This window comes from Amphibalanus amphitrite, unplaced genomic scaffold (genome assembly GCF_019059575.1).
Source record: "Amphibalanus amphitrite isolate SeventyFive unplaced genomic scaffold, NRLGWU_Aamphi_draft 000654F_arrow, whole genome shotgun sequence".
NCBI classification, from domain to species: Eukaryota; Metazoa; Arthropoda; class Thecostraca; order Balanomorpha; family Balanidae; genus Amphibalanus; species Amphibalanus amphitrite.
Genome location: NW_024882148.1, coordinates 151,451 through 164,660, shown reverse-complemented (window position 1 = coordinate 164,660; position 13,210 = coordinate 151,451).

Here is a 13,210-nt window from a genome sequence, read left to right as displayed (position 1 = left end):
GTTATAGGGCCCCAGGGGACAGAGTTCGTCGTGAGCAGTGTCCCAAAATCATATTTTTGCTTGGGTGTCAGAGGGGAAAATTGCTGACCAAAAAAAGATGAGAGTGAAAAATTGTCTGTCAGGTAAGGCCCAAAAAGAGTGGGAAAATGATCAAAAACATTAATCTATCTACAATTGTGACGGATGCAAAACAACCATTCGCGCAATTGCTCCTCGGTGGAATTGGGAGTAGAAAATTGGGCTTGAAAACTGGAGGTGAGAGTGGAAAATGATTTTCATTTGGATGTCGTTTCCCACCCACATCTACACATTTTTGGACACTGGTCGTGAGAGCCCTCAGAGATCATCGTAAGGGCCCTCAGAGGCCGTCATAGGGGCCCTCAGAGGCCAGCGTGGCCCCTGGAGTCTCCTTGGGGCCCTGGAGTCTCTGTGGGACCCTCAGCGGTCGTCATGAGGGCCCTTAGTGGCCATTGTAGGCAGGGTTGTATACGACTCAATCAATAGCAATCAATTCAATCACGACAATTTTGGGAAACCAATCAAATCAATCAAGTCAGAGCAGTTTTCGGGAATTGATTCAATCGACTCAAACGCGACAATGAAAGGAATCAATCAACTCAATCAAACGACTCAAACCAACACATACATTAGGTTTTTTGCCCCACCAACTTGGAAAAGTGTCCATAGCAGTCTGGTGTACCTACCTACCTACCTTCCTACCTACCCACAGAAGAAACATAAAAATATTGTCATTAAAAATTATAAATTGTCATGCCATTCAAAGTTTCTATGGAATAAGGATGGATACCTAGTGATGGACAGGTGGATCATGATATTGAGGTTCAATGGGTAGAATTGGAGCAGAAGTTTCATTTAATGGGTGCAGAATAACCCAGTAGTTGACTCGCCCCTTAACCCAAATCACCACCTTTCACCTAAAGGTTGTCAATTTAATTTTGGCCATATTCCAACTCCATTTACACTATATATCAGATATTCCGGTTGAAAGTTGGCTGCTCGGATTTTGGCAGTGTTCGTGATTTGGACAATTTACCCTACACCACGTCTATTTTAATGGATAATATACATCAATAACATATTAACCATAGGGAAATAGAAATAAATATCTTACCTGCATGTGACGGTTTCAGTTAGACAGAGACTGACGGGCAGCCTGAAAAATCTTTCCACACAATGTGCATTTGAAGCGTGGGATGTTGTCAGATTGGGAAGGAAGAGATTTGAAGTATTTAGCGGTCCACGACTCTGGACGTGGCATGTCAATGTTAGGTATGTACCTATGTGAAGAATTCAAAACATTTAATTGCAATACAATTTGAAACTGTTAGGACTGGGGGATAAGGATGAGGATTAAAAATATATTTAAAAGAAAATGGAGAGGACAGGGACTCTGGAACCACAGGATAAGATAAGGACAAAGGAAGTAGGAACAAAGAAAATTAAAACGCGAAAACGGCACGGTGCGACTGTGAATAAAAGAAAACGTTTTGCCTGTATTTAGGGCCTTGGTTTTGCCAATAAGTATGCTAAGCTTTTATAAATCCTTATTCTACGTGTTTTGATTTTTTGTAAGATGACGTCATTGATTATCATGTACTATGGTAGATCATCATAAAATAAATCGGTTGTACAACACCAATTTCGTTTTAATTATTATTTCATTTGAAATAAAACCACTTAATAATATTCGGTAAAATATTTTAAGGAAAATGAAATATATTAAATATGTTATGCTTAGGCTCTCAGGAGAAAAGGATCAACAAACGTTCTGCTGCAATTTAAACAATGCAGCAAATTAGCTATTAATTCGTATACGTAAACGTAATTAGCGAGACGAAAACGGCGCTTTTGTTTCAGTTATTTTTGTAGGGGTTTCAGATATTTATAGAGTTCAGTGGGTTGTTTCTGAGGAGATGTGGAGATGTGAATTATTAATTAATCACACTTTATTAGTATATAGGGCCTTGCACTTTATCATCTGCATTAAAAAAAAACGTTTCCTGCTGAGTGCAGAAAGGTAGGTAGGTGCATCGCCAGGTTCTATCACCAGGATTGGAGCAGTTATGAGTTATTGCAGTTGAAAGTCAAAGTTGGCTGTTCATGTTTAGGCCCTGTTCTTTATTTGGCCATCTACCCCATATTGCAGTTGTGATGACAATTGACAAGCAGTTTTCAGTGTAGTTTTGTGATCTTTGATGTCATCAGTTGGTGTCATTATTTTTCATCAACTAAAACTTATTTGAACTTTCCATTCAATCGACTCAATCATACGAGTCACTCTAATTTTCGGGAATCAAATCAGTCAACCAGTCGCTAAAGTCCCCGCAGGGGGCTGACCGTGGTCAGAGCTGCTGCTTAGCCGGGGTCATCTGGCTCCGGCTGTGCGGCGGCTGTGACTTCGGCCAGTAAGGGGAGTAGCGCCCCCTCGGCCCCAGCTTGACGCGCGTTTGACCTGGACTTGCCTTGCTTACTGGATGGATTGTCTGCAGGATTGGCCCCGCAGGGGGTTGGCAGTGGCCCGGGTCGCTGTTGGTCTGGGTTCCTTGGGCCCTCGCCCCGCGGCGGCTCTGGCCTCGGCCAGCAAGGGGAGTAGCGCCCCCTCGGCCCCAGCTTGACCTGTGCTTGCTTACGACTTGCTTTGATCGCTGGATGGACAGATGGTACGGCCCGACTTTTCTTGGTTTTCGTGGTTTTGTTTCTCTTGAGCGGTCTTTGTTTGCTTTTGCTTTGCTTCTCACCGGATGTCCGCGTTTCGTTCGATCACAGCCTTCTGATTCCTTTCCTACCCCTTTTTCGTTGTTTTTGCACCCGCAGGAACACAGCCGAGTTGGGCTAGTGTAAGGGGAGTGGCGTCCCCTCGGGTACCAGCCGGTTTTACTAGGCTAGGCGAGCCGACCCGTACCCCAGGACAACGGGATCCTGGAGGTTGAGCCCCCCACCGTGCGGAGCCAGTCGCGGTGGCTGGGCAACACGCCTCTTTGGCCCTGAGTTCTGTAAGGGCGGGACACTCAGTGGGGCGCCGCACTTGAGGAGCCATTCCCAGTCGTGATGCCGCCGGGGGTGGTGTCGGAGAGGTGTCGCCGGCGGGGTTCGGGCACTTGTGCTCGTCCTCCGTCGGTGGGACTGATCTGTCGCTGCCCCTGGCGGTGACTCGGCGAGGCGTCAAGGGAGGAGGCGGTATCCGACCGTGGGGGGTGGTGAGTCTCTCTCTCCCCCGCGGAAGGTGCCGCCAAGTCCCGTACAGTCAGCTCGGCCGTCCTAGGCCTTGTAGCGGCGCCGTTGCGGAGCGTCGGCGGCCGAGCTGGCGGAGACCAAGAGACTCACATGGATAACCAGACCAACCCCTCCTCCCCCTCTCTCACCAATCCCTCGGCTTCGGCCGATTCTCGCCCGCCGACCTCGGCCGACGGGCGAACGGTGCACGATCCAAGACCGAAAAATCCAAAAATCCTCATCTTCCGGAGCGCCGACAGGGAGCTGAGCTCCTTGACGCCCTTCCAGCGGAAGGATGGCTGCGACCGGTTTGGTTCGATCGTTCGTTGTGACCGGATGCGTGATGGCGCGCTGGAGGTCGAATTCAGGAAAAGCGAGGAGGCGGCGAAAGCGTTGGACGCTACTCGCTTCGTATTCTCGGAGGGACGGGCATCCGGCCGGAGGCTCGTCTCTATCCCGCTTACAGTGGAGCCCCACCGCTCTAAGAACTCCTCGCGAGGGGTCATTAACTGTTTCGACCTGAGGGGAGTGAGCGACGAGGACATTGCGGACGGGCTCGCCGATTTCGGCGTGACAGCGGCTCGCCGCATCATGACGAAGAGAGGCACGGTCTCGACCAACAACATCATTCTGACGTTTGACTCCACTGACTTGCCGAGTGAGATTCGTGTGGGCTACGTGAAGGTTCGTGTGCGGCCTTTCGTCCCAGCGCCCATGCGCTGCTTCCGCTGCCAACGTTTCGGCCACACAAAGGACAACTGCCGAGGAAGACCCACGTGCTCCAAGTGTGCTTCGCAGGACCACACTGACGAAACCTGTGTCTCGGAGACCCCCCGATGCGTCAACTGCGGAGAGGGGCAGACGCCGCACTCCGCGTATGATAGGTCTTGCCCTGCATACGTCAAGGAGAAAGAGATCATGACCATCAAGGCTACCAGAAATCTGTCTTTCAAAGAGGCCCGGGAGGTGTACAACCAGAGTCACCCGAAGACCTCGTATGCCCAGAAGGTGAGAGTCACAAACTCTACCGAAGCCTCCCAGATGAGTGTAGCACAGCTCGTGCAGCTTCTCAAACGATTCGGCCTCACCGTCGTAGCCACTGGTGACTCAGCGGACACCACGGCGCCTCGTGCGCCGCCGAGCAACACAGAGCAGGCTGCTCAGGAGTCAGTGTGGGGTCCACCCAGTCCCGCTCCAGCCGCGAACGGTGATGGAGACGGCTGGGCTGTCGTCCAGCGCCGACAGGGTGGTCGGCGCCCCCCGGCGCAGGGTAAGGCGCCACCCACCCCGCCCCGCCCCCGACCGCCCACGGCGGTGCAGGAGGCGCTGCGGCGGGGGGAGGAGGAGAGGAAGGCACGCGAGGCGAGGAGGGCTCGCCTCGTCCAGAAGGCCCTCGAGGCTAAGGAAGCCTCGTCTGCCGACTCCGCCTCCGGGAGTGCCAATGCGGCTGTTGCCGCTGACACCCCGGAGACACCTGAGGCGGGGACTCGGCCCATCATGGGTCCCCCGCCGCCTCCTCCACCTCCTCAGCGGCGGCCACCACCGCCGCTGCCAGAGACGCCTGTGTCGAGGACACAGGCCGCCGCCTCGACATCCCCGTCGGGGCGGCAACAGCCCTCCGCGGCTCCAGGGCGCCTCGCCAAGCGGCAGACGCCCCCGAGCTGGTCACCTTCGGAGGGCGACGCCCCCCGGTCGAAAAGGCCCCAGCCGGGGCCGGGCCCGAGCCATGCCCGATCTGCCTCTGCCGAAGGGAGGCTTCACCGAGAGGGCTCAGGGCACCCCCGTATCCGCTACGGGGGTAGCGCCTCCTCGGAGTTAGAGGACCTAGTCTAGTCTTTCAGTCTAGTCATTTCCTCTTTTATCCTTTTATCTTTTTCGCGCAATTGCGCTTTTTTACCAGGTGCATTTCTCTCGGTGCTTTTTACCTTTTTTGTGGTCAGTCAGGTATCTGTGTGCGCCTTTGCCTCATGTTATACGCGCCCTTTTTGCGCCTTTTTAACCACGCCTTTTATTCTACAGTGGAACTGTAGAGGCCTCCGGGCCAACTACCAGGACCTACAGTCTCTTATCCGTTGGCGCACACCCCTTGTTTTAGGTCTCCAGGAGACCAAGCTAGCGCCAAACGTTACCTTTGCCATCAAGGGTTACTCTGTTTTTAGAAGAGACTTAGACACTCCGACCATTGCCCATGGAGGTGTACTTTTGGCAGTGCACCACAGTGTGCCCGCACGTCAGGTTCCGCTGCAGACTCCTCTGCAGGCGGTAGCCGCTAGAGTTGATTTCAACCACCGGGAGCTGACAGTTTGTTCTTTATACCTTCCACCAGCTATAGCGCTCCCGGTGGTTGAGCTGCATCGACTTGTCGATGAGCTTCCACCTCCGGTCCTGGTAGTCGGCGATTTTAATGCCCATAGCCTGGCGTGGGGATGCGACACGACTGGCACTCGTGGTCGACTTTTAGAATCTTTTATCCGCGATGAGGCGCTGTGTATTTTAAATACAGGACAGCGCACCCATTTTACAACACCCTCCGGTCAAACATCGGCTCTGGACCTGAGCTTAGTCAGTCCGCGGCTAGCTCAGCTTTTTACCTGGTCCGTCCATGACGACCCACTCGGGAGCGACCACTTCCCAGTGTGGCTGGAGCACCAGGAGTCCCCAGTGTCAGGCAACCGTCCACCCAGGTGGAATGTTCGGAAGGCCGACTGGGGCGAATTCCAGGCCGCCGTAGAGGCCACGGTTTTATCCAGAGCCGACGCCTCTGTGATGTCTACAGAGGATATTACATGTTTACTCATTGACTCCGCAAACGGGTGCATACCCAAGACGTCGAGTCAGCCTCGTCGTCCTCCGGTCCCGTGGTGGACCAAGGAATGCGGAGATGCGATTCGTGCCAGGAAGCGCGCTTTTAGAAAGTTTGACCGGAGCAGTACTACTGAGAACCTCATCGCTTTTAAGAAAGCGCGGGCTTTTGCCCGTCGCGTTTTAAAAGAGGCAAAGGCTGTTTCATGGCGCACGTACGTGAGTTCCTTAAACCGTTTTACTCCTACGACCCAGATATGGGCACGCATGAAGCGCATTGAAGGCCGGTTCAGCTCTGTTCCGCTTCCGGTTTTAAGAGTGAACAACACGGACATATCCCACCCTTTAGACGTCGCAGAGACGATAGGCCGTGCACTCTATCAGCGCTGCCGAGGAGAGCCGTCCTCACGACCTGCACCAGCCGCCGTGGACTTCAGCACAGCTGAAAATTTGGTGTACAACGAGCCTTTCTCTATGGCTGAGCTCACGTCTGCCATCAGCTCGTTGCGCAGCGTCTCAGAAGGTCCGGATGCTGTCCACAACGACATGCTCCGTCATCTCCCGGCGGTTGCCCTCGAGGCGCTGCTAGCAACTTTCAATTCGCTTTGGGAGACTGGCACTTTCCCTGAGACCTGGCGGGAAGCCACTATCATTCCTATCTTGAAGGCTGGCAGGTCGGGACATGACCCTCTCCACTATCGGCCCATCTCTCTCACATCATCGCTTTCAAAGCTGATGGAGAAGATGGTCAATGTGCGTCTTAGCTGGTTTCTGGAACATCACGGTGTTTTTACAAACGCCCAGTGCGGTTTTAGAAAGCACCGCAGCCCTGTTGACCACATTTTAGCCCTCGACACCGACATACGCACCTGTTTTACTGAAAAGAAGCACCTTGGAGCACTGTTCTTTGATATTGAGGCGGCCTATGATACAGTGTTACGACACAGAATACTTTCCAAAGTACACAAGTACGGCATACGCGGCCGGATGGGCCTCTTTATCAAGAACTTTTTATCGGGTCGTCGGTTCGAAGTCCGAGTTGGCAGTAGTCTTTCGAGCAGTTTTACTCAAGAGAACGGAGTTCCCCAAGGCGGAGTTCTCAGTGTGGCGCTGTTCGCTGTGGCGATCAATGATATTGGCGACAAACTTGCACCATCCATCGGCAGATCGCTATTTGTCGATGATTTCGCGATCTGGTTTTCTGCCACGACCGCCCGTCACGTTGCCAGACAGTTGCAGCTCGCTGTAACCCGTCTAGAGAGGTGGAGCGACGACAATGGCCTTCGTTTTTCAACAACGAAGACCGTCGCTATGCACTTTTGCCGCCGCCGCTGCGACGACTTAGCCTTGGGAATCAAGCTCCGTGGACAGGTGATTCCTACTCGGCCGGTGGCAAAGTTTCTTGGAATATTTTTTGACAGTCGTTTGACGTATAGAGAACATTTTAGAATGCTTCGGGAACGATGTTTTAAATCCCTGAACGTTTTAAAATGTGTCGCCCGCACATCTTATGGTGCGGACCGCAGGACGCTCCTTCTTTTATATCGGTCGATCGTCCGATCGAAACTGGATTACGCATGCTTTGTTTACGACTCTGCCAGCGAATCCAGTAAAAAGGCTCTTGACTCCGTGCACCACGCGGCGCTACGTGTTGCCACAGGTGCATTCCGCACGTCGCCCAAGAGCAGCCTCCTCGCCGAGGCACACGAACCGCCACTATCTCTCCGCCGTCAGATGCTGGGGATGAGGTACGCACTGAAACTCCGCCAGTTCCCAGGACATCCGACGTATCCGTACGTCTTTTCTCCTGATTTTAATGGTCTTGACAGAGTGCGACAATCGGTCTCCTTCGGATTGCGCATAAAAGAGCTCTTTTCTACAGTCAACATAGAGTTCCGTGAAGTGCGACGTACGTGGGGTACGCCCTCTCCGCCATGGAAATACGCTCCAGCGCAAGTAGACCTCACGCTCTCTGAGGTCAAGAAGGACGACCTGCCGCCATGTGTGCAACGAGCACGGGCATTGGAACACATTGCGTCATACGACGGTTTTATCTCGGTGTTTACAGACGGCTCGAAAACGGAGGACGGCGTCGGCTGCGCTTTCGTGGCTGGTCGCGACACGCGCACTTTTTCATTGCCTTCCTCTGCCTCCGTTTTCTCATCCGAGCTCGTTGCAATCGAGAAGGCGTTGTGTTTTATCGAGGTGTCTGACAACTTGTCTTACCTCATTTTATCGGATTCTCTCAGCAGCCTGCTGGCTATACGGAGGTTCAACCCAGACAATCCGATAGTCCAAGACATTTTATCTCGGCTCACGTCGGTGGAGCAGTCAGGCAAAACTATTAAGTTTTGCTGGATTCCAAGCCATGTGGGTATAACTGGCAATGAGCTCGCCGACGCGGCCGCGAGACGCGCGGCCGCGGCTCCATGCCTTCGGCGTTTGCCCCTGCCGGCTCGTGATTTTTACCCAGCCATCCAAACCTTCACGATGTCAAGCTGGCAGGCGGAGTGGCATCTCCAAGGATCTGGGAAGCTGCGGAGCGTGAAGCCTACCTTGGAGCCCTGGCAGTCTTGCTTCCAAAGCAACAGGCACCAGGAAGTGGCCCTCTGCAGATTACGTATTGGTCATACGTACGCGACTCATGGCTATCTCATCCGTGGAGAGGAACAACCCACATGCAGTCGGTGTGCCGTGCCTCTCACTGTCTCTCACGTGCTTTTATCTTGTCCTCTCGCTGAACCGAACCGGACACGCTACCTCGGGCGCATCGCTCCGGGTACCACTATCCGCCGCTTACTGGGTGACGAGTCACCCTGGGTTTTATCCGGCAACATCTTTTCTTTTATCCGTTCGATCAACTTCCAAGTGATTTACTCGACCTGACCCCAATCCAACTAGCCCTCTCTAGTCTTTTCATCTAGTCAGTTGTCTAGGACGACACTTTTGCGCTGTCTTATCTTACCTTGCTATTTTATATCGAGTCTTACTTTCTAGTCTTAGTATCTAGAAGGTTCTTTCTTGTGGCACACTTGTTTTATTAGTACGACGTTATGGGCGCAAAATGACCTTAGCAGTCGGCGCGCCCTAAAGCCCCAATCAACAAACAAACCAGTCGCTAAAGTCAAACGAGTCAGTCAACCAGTCATCTCGAAAAGTCAATCGACTCAATCCAATCAACTCAAAATACGCGTTGAAACAAATCAATCAATTCAATCGACTTGATTGGTATACAACCCTGATTGTAGGGCTCCAGGGGACAAAGGTCGTCGTGGGAGCCCTCAGAGATCGTCATAAAAGGGCCGTCTGAGGCCGTCGTGGGGGCCCTCAGATGCCGGGTGGAGCACCAAACGCGACTCGGGACACTTCTAGCCGGTATGGGTGCCCCAAAGACTACTGTGGGGCGCTCCTGACCATAATTGGACATCCCGGATGATTCCACATCAGTGTTCGTTTCCCGACCCGATCACTGGTTTTCAGGAGAAAATGTATTGGATGGTGCGACGGGCCCCTTGTACGAATTTTGGGGGTGCAAAAAGATATGTTTGCACCACCATGTTTTTCGATGGGGGTGCAGCTGCACCCCCTGCACCCCCTATTCCGCCGCCACTGTATTATAAGCGTTACCAGCCATCGCTTACAAATTACAAATTTCTATCAATGGAACGGAACAGCAGCGGGCCGCTTTGAATTGTTGACACATTCTATAAACCGACTTGCAACAGAAAAACAAAATAAAGTACCGATGAACGTGGGAGACAATCTCTCTCTCTCTCTCTCTCTCTCTCTGTCTCTCTCTCTCTCTCTCTCTCTCTCTCTCTCTCTCTCTCTCTCTCTTTCTCTCTCTCTCTCTCTCTCTCTCTCTCTCTCTCTCTCTCTCTCTCTCTCTCTCTCTCTCTCTCTTTATTTAATTGAATAATTAGGTAATCTTAATTCTTATCAAAATAGCAGCAATAATCAGGCGGATCCAGCGGAAGAGGGGCATTTGGGGCAAATGACCCCCCCCCCATTCAGCGCCCGAAATCAACGAAAATTTGCGGTTTTTCGATAAGTTAACGAAAACTAAACAACTTTTATGAGGAAAAGTTTGTTTTAAACTGCAAAATTGCGTAAGGAATCGAAATCCAATAAGTTTTTTGTTTTTTTTTTTATTTGATAAAACTATTTTTGGGGTATGCCTCCCCGCGCAGCGTCCAAGATCACCTTTCTGGATACAGCAATGGCACCAATATAATTATCATGCTAGCCGTTTTCACGACGGGCTATCCGGCGAATGCACCTAATTTGACCAAATCTGCACCTAATCTCTTTTACAGCGAATATCTTCATTTTATGAATTTATTTCAGTGTTTTAATCGATGATACTCTCTGATAATATGACAAAGCAGGCATACACGCAATTAGCGCAACCCTAGCTGACAGCTACCAAGAGATACAGTGAACCTAATTTGACCAAAGCTGCACCTAATCTGCACCAAATGTGCACCAGATGGCCGTCGTGAAAACGGCTACTATCAACTTCTTTAAATGCCTAAATGAGACAAGTGCATAAGGTAGAGTTACTTTCTGTGAATATGCATTCACGAATGATTGTGTAAAAATGAACAGGAAGCACAAAAATGATCAGCAAGGAGTAGCTTCAACTAGCGGGCGCTCGTCCACCATTCCCAAGCTGATAATTTTAAACTGTGTAACACGTTTTGTGTAGTATGTAACTCACTGACTATACTCGTAGAAGCGTATCACACAGCCCAATGCAGTTGCAGTTGGGAAAAAAGCATATTTAACTTTGCATAATACAGCATTTGCACGACCATACCAATAAGCCTCGTCACTCCCGTCTTAGTTTTATGTGGCAGCACCTGTTACTTGATGACTCACGGGTCGTCCATTTAAGTGGCTTTTAAATGTCATTGTTTGTAATGAAGAGTCCGTACAATGTTGTAAGACCACAATAACCTCTGCAATTTAAGCTTAGTATTTCCAGTGAGCTCAGGTTAAAGTAAGTGGTCCTGCTCCCCTCACGTCTCTTTTTGCCTCTTTGCTGAAGCACTCAACGAAAAGGGGGAAGCCGCGCATCCTTTGGTGGGTCGCTCGGCTGTGAAATGGATCCGTTTGCGGCGGCACGCGGCGGGGGGGGGGGGACAGACAGGAACGGGAGCAGACAGGGGAGCGGGACAAGGGGAGGGGGTAAACAGGGGAAGGGGTGCTTTCCCTTTTCAACCATCGGTGGACAAATTGGGAATCTTTTCTGACAATCGGTGGACATGGAAGCATAGGTGGACCTGTCAGGTCCACCTAAAATAAACGGTGCCAGAGGCGTTATCAGGGGACACAACTTCATTTAACGCGTCATTTTGCATACGTGGACCTCAAATTATGTCCACCAAAACAATTTCAGATACCACCTTCACTTTTTTGGCGAAAGTTAGTTCCGAACGTCACCACCACGTGGCGATAGCGTCGCGAAATGGCAGTCAGCTGTTGCGCGCGGGCTGTGGCATTTTCTTGCTGGAGAGGAAATTGAAGGTGTCTGCGTTCTGCTGTGTGGCTTGTGTCGTGGCTTGTGTCCTGTTTGTTTTAATATTCAAGACACAAAAAGCAACCGATATAAAGAAAAGGAGGAGAGAGGCAGCTAAGGAGGTAAGTAAGGATGCATGCATGCTGTACATAATTGCGTGTGACCTTTATAGGCCCCTGCTACGCTACAAAGTGCCTACCTATACATGCATAGTTCTAAACAATAACATTTATAACTACATTATACATGCATAAGTACCTGGGTAGTCACCTGCATTCGCAGATAGCAAACATCATGGCTCCGTGATAATTTGTTCGGTGGCTCCGCTTTAGTTCCCCTTTTCAGACTTGTCTAAGATTATAACAATTGTATAGTGCAAAATGTAATGGCTATATCTTGAAAAGCACAAGCGCCATTGCCCATTTTTGGAAGGACCTCTACGAAGTGGCAATGTGAAAATGCGAATAAAAATGTAGTTCCTGTGGGACTTGAAGTTTCCCCCCTCCCTCTAATGCGGCTACAATTCATCATGTTTGCTTTTCTTTTAATTGTAGATGAAAAGGAATCAAATAGGTTTAAGTTCTGAAATGCTTTATGTTTATGTTTTGAAAATCGATTTAATGGGTAGTAAACTTTCCCTTTTTCATCGGTGGACAAATTGAGCATCTTTTCGGTAATAGGTGGACGTTAAAACATAGGTGGACCAAACGTGGACCTTCCAAGTTTACTTCAAATAAAAGATACCCCTTCCCCTAATGTGCCTGCAATTCATAATGTTTCCTTTTCTTTCAGTTGGTGATAAAATGAAATCAAATAATTTTGAAGTTTTGAAAATCAATTTCATAGATAGTAGCAATTTGTCGCCCTTTTTAAACATCTGCATGGACAAATTGAGCGTCTTTTCCGTTAAACGGTGGACGTTAGAACCAGTGGCGGTCGCAGGGGGGGGGGGCATCAGGGCCATGCCCCCCCCCCCAAAGGCAAATCAGGGGGGCCATCATATCATTTGCCCCCCCCCAAACAACCGATGGGCCCCCATGGCCGTATGGGGCCCTGGCCCGTATTCGATTGTCACGAGGCTCGAGAAACCCACGCCAGCCATTAACAGCTCCCATACCAGTCTTTGAGGGTCCTACACTGACCTCTGAGGGCCCTTCAGTGGCGGTCAAGCGTCCACATTGACCGCTGAGGACCCACATTGACCTCTGAGGGCCCTCCACTGGCCTTTGAGGGCCCTAAACCGGCCTCAGGGGCCCAACCGGCCTCTGGTGGCCTCATTTCTGTCTCTCGAGTCCCAAGAATAACCTTTAAGTGTCTCTGAGGGCCCCGCACTGGATTCTGAAGACCCGATGTCGGCCTCTGAGAGCCCGCATCGGCCTCTGGGGCCATCTTGGCCGTTGAGGGCCCTCCGCTGGTCTCTGGGGTCCAACGCCGGCCCATGCCGGCCTTTTAGGGCCCCACACTGACCTCTAAGTGCCCCATGCTGGTCTCTAAGGACCCACATTAGCCTCTAAGGGCCCCCCGCACTGGATTCTGAAGACCCAATGCCGGCAGCTCAGGGCCCGCATCGGCGTCTGAGGGCCCATCTTGGCCTTTGAGGGCCCTCCGCTGGCATCTGGGGTCCAACGCCGGCCCATACCGGTCTTTTAGGGC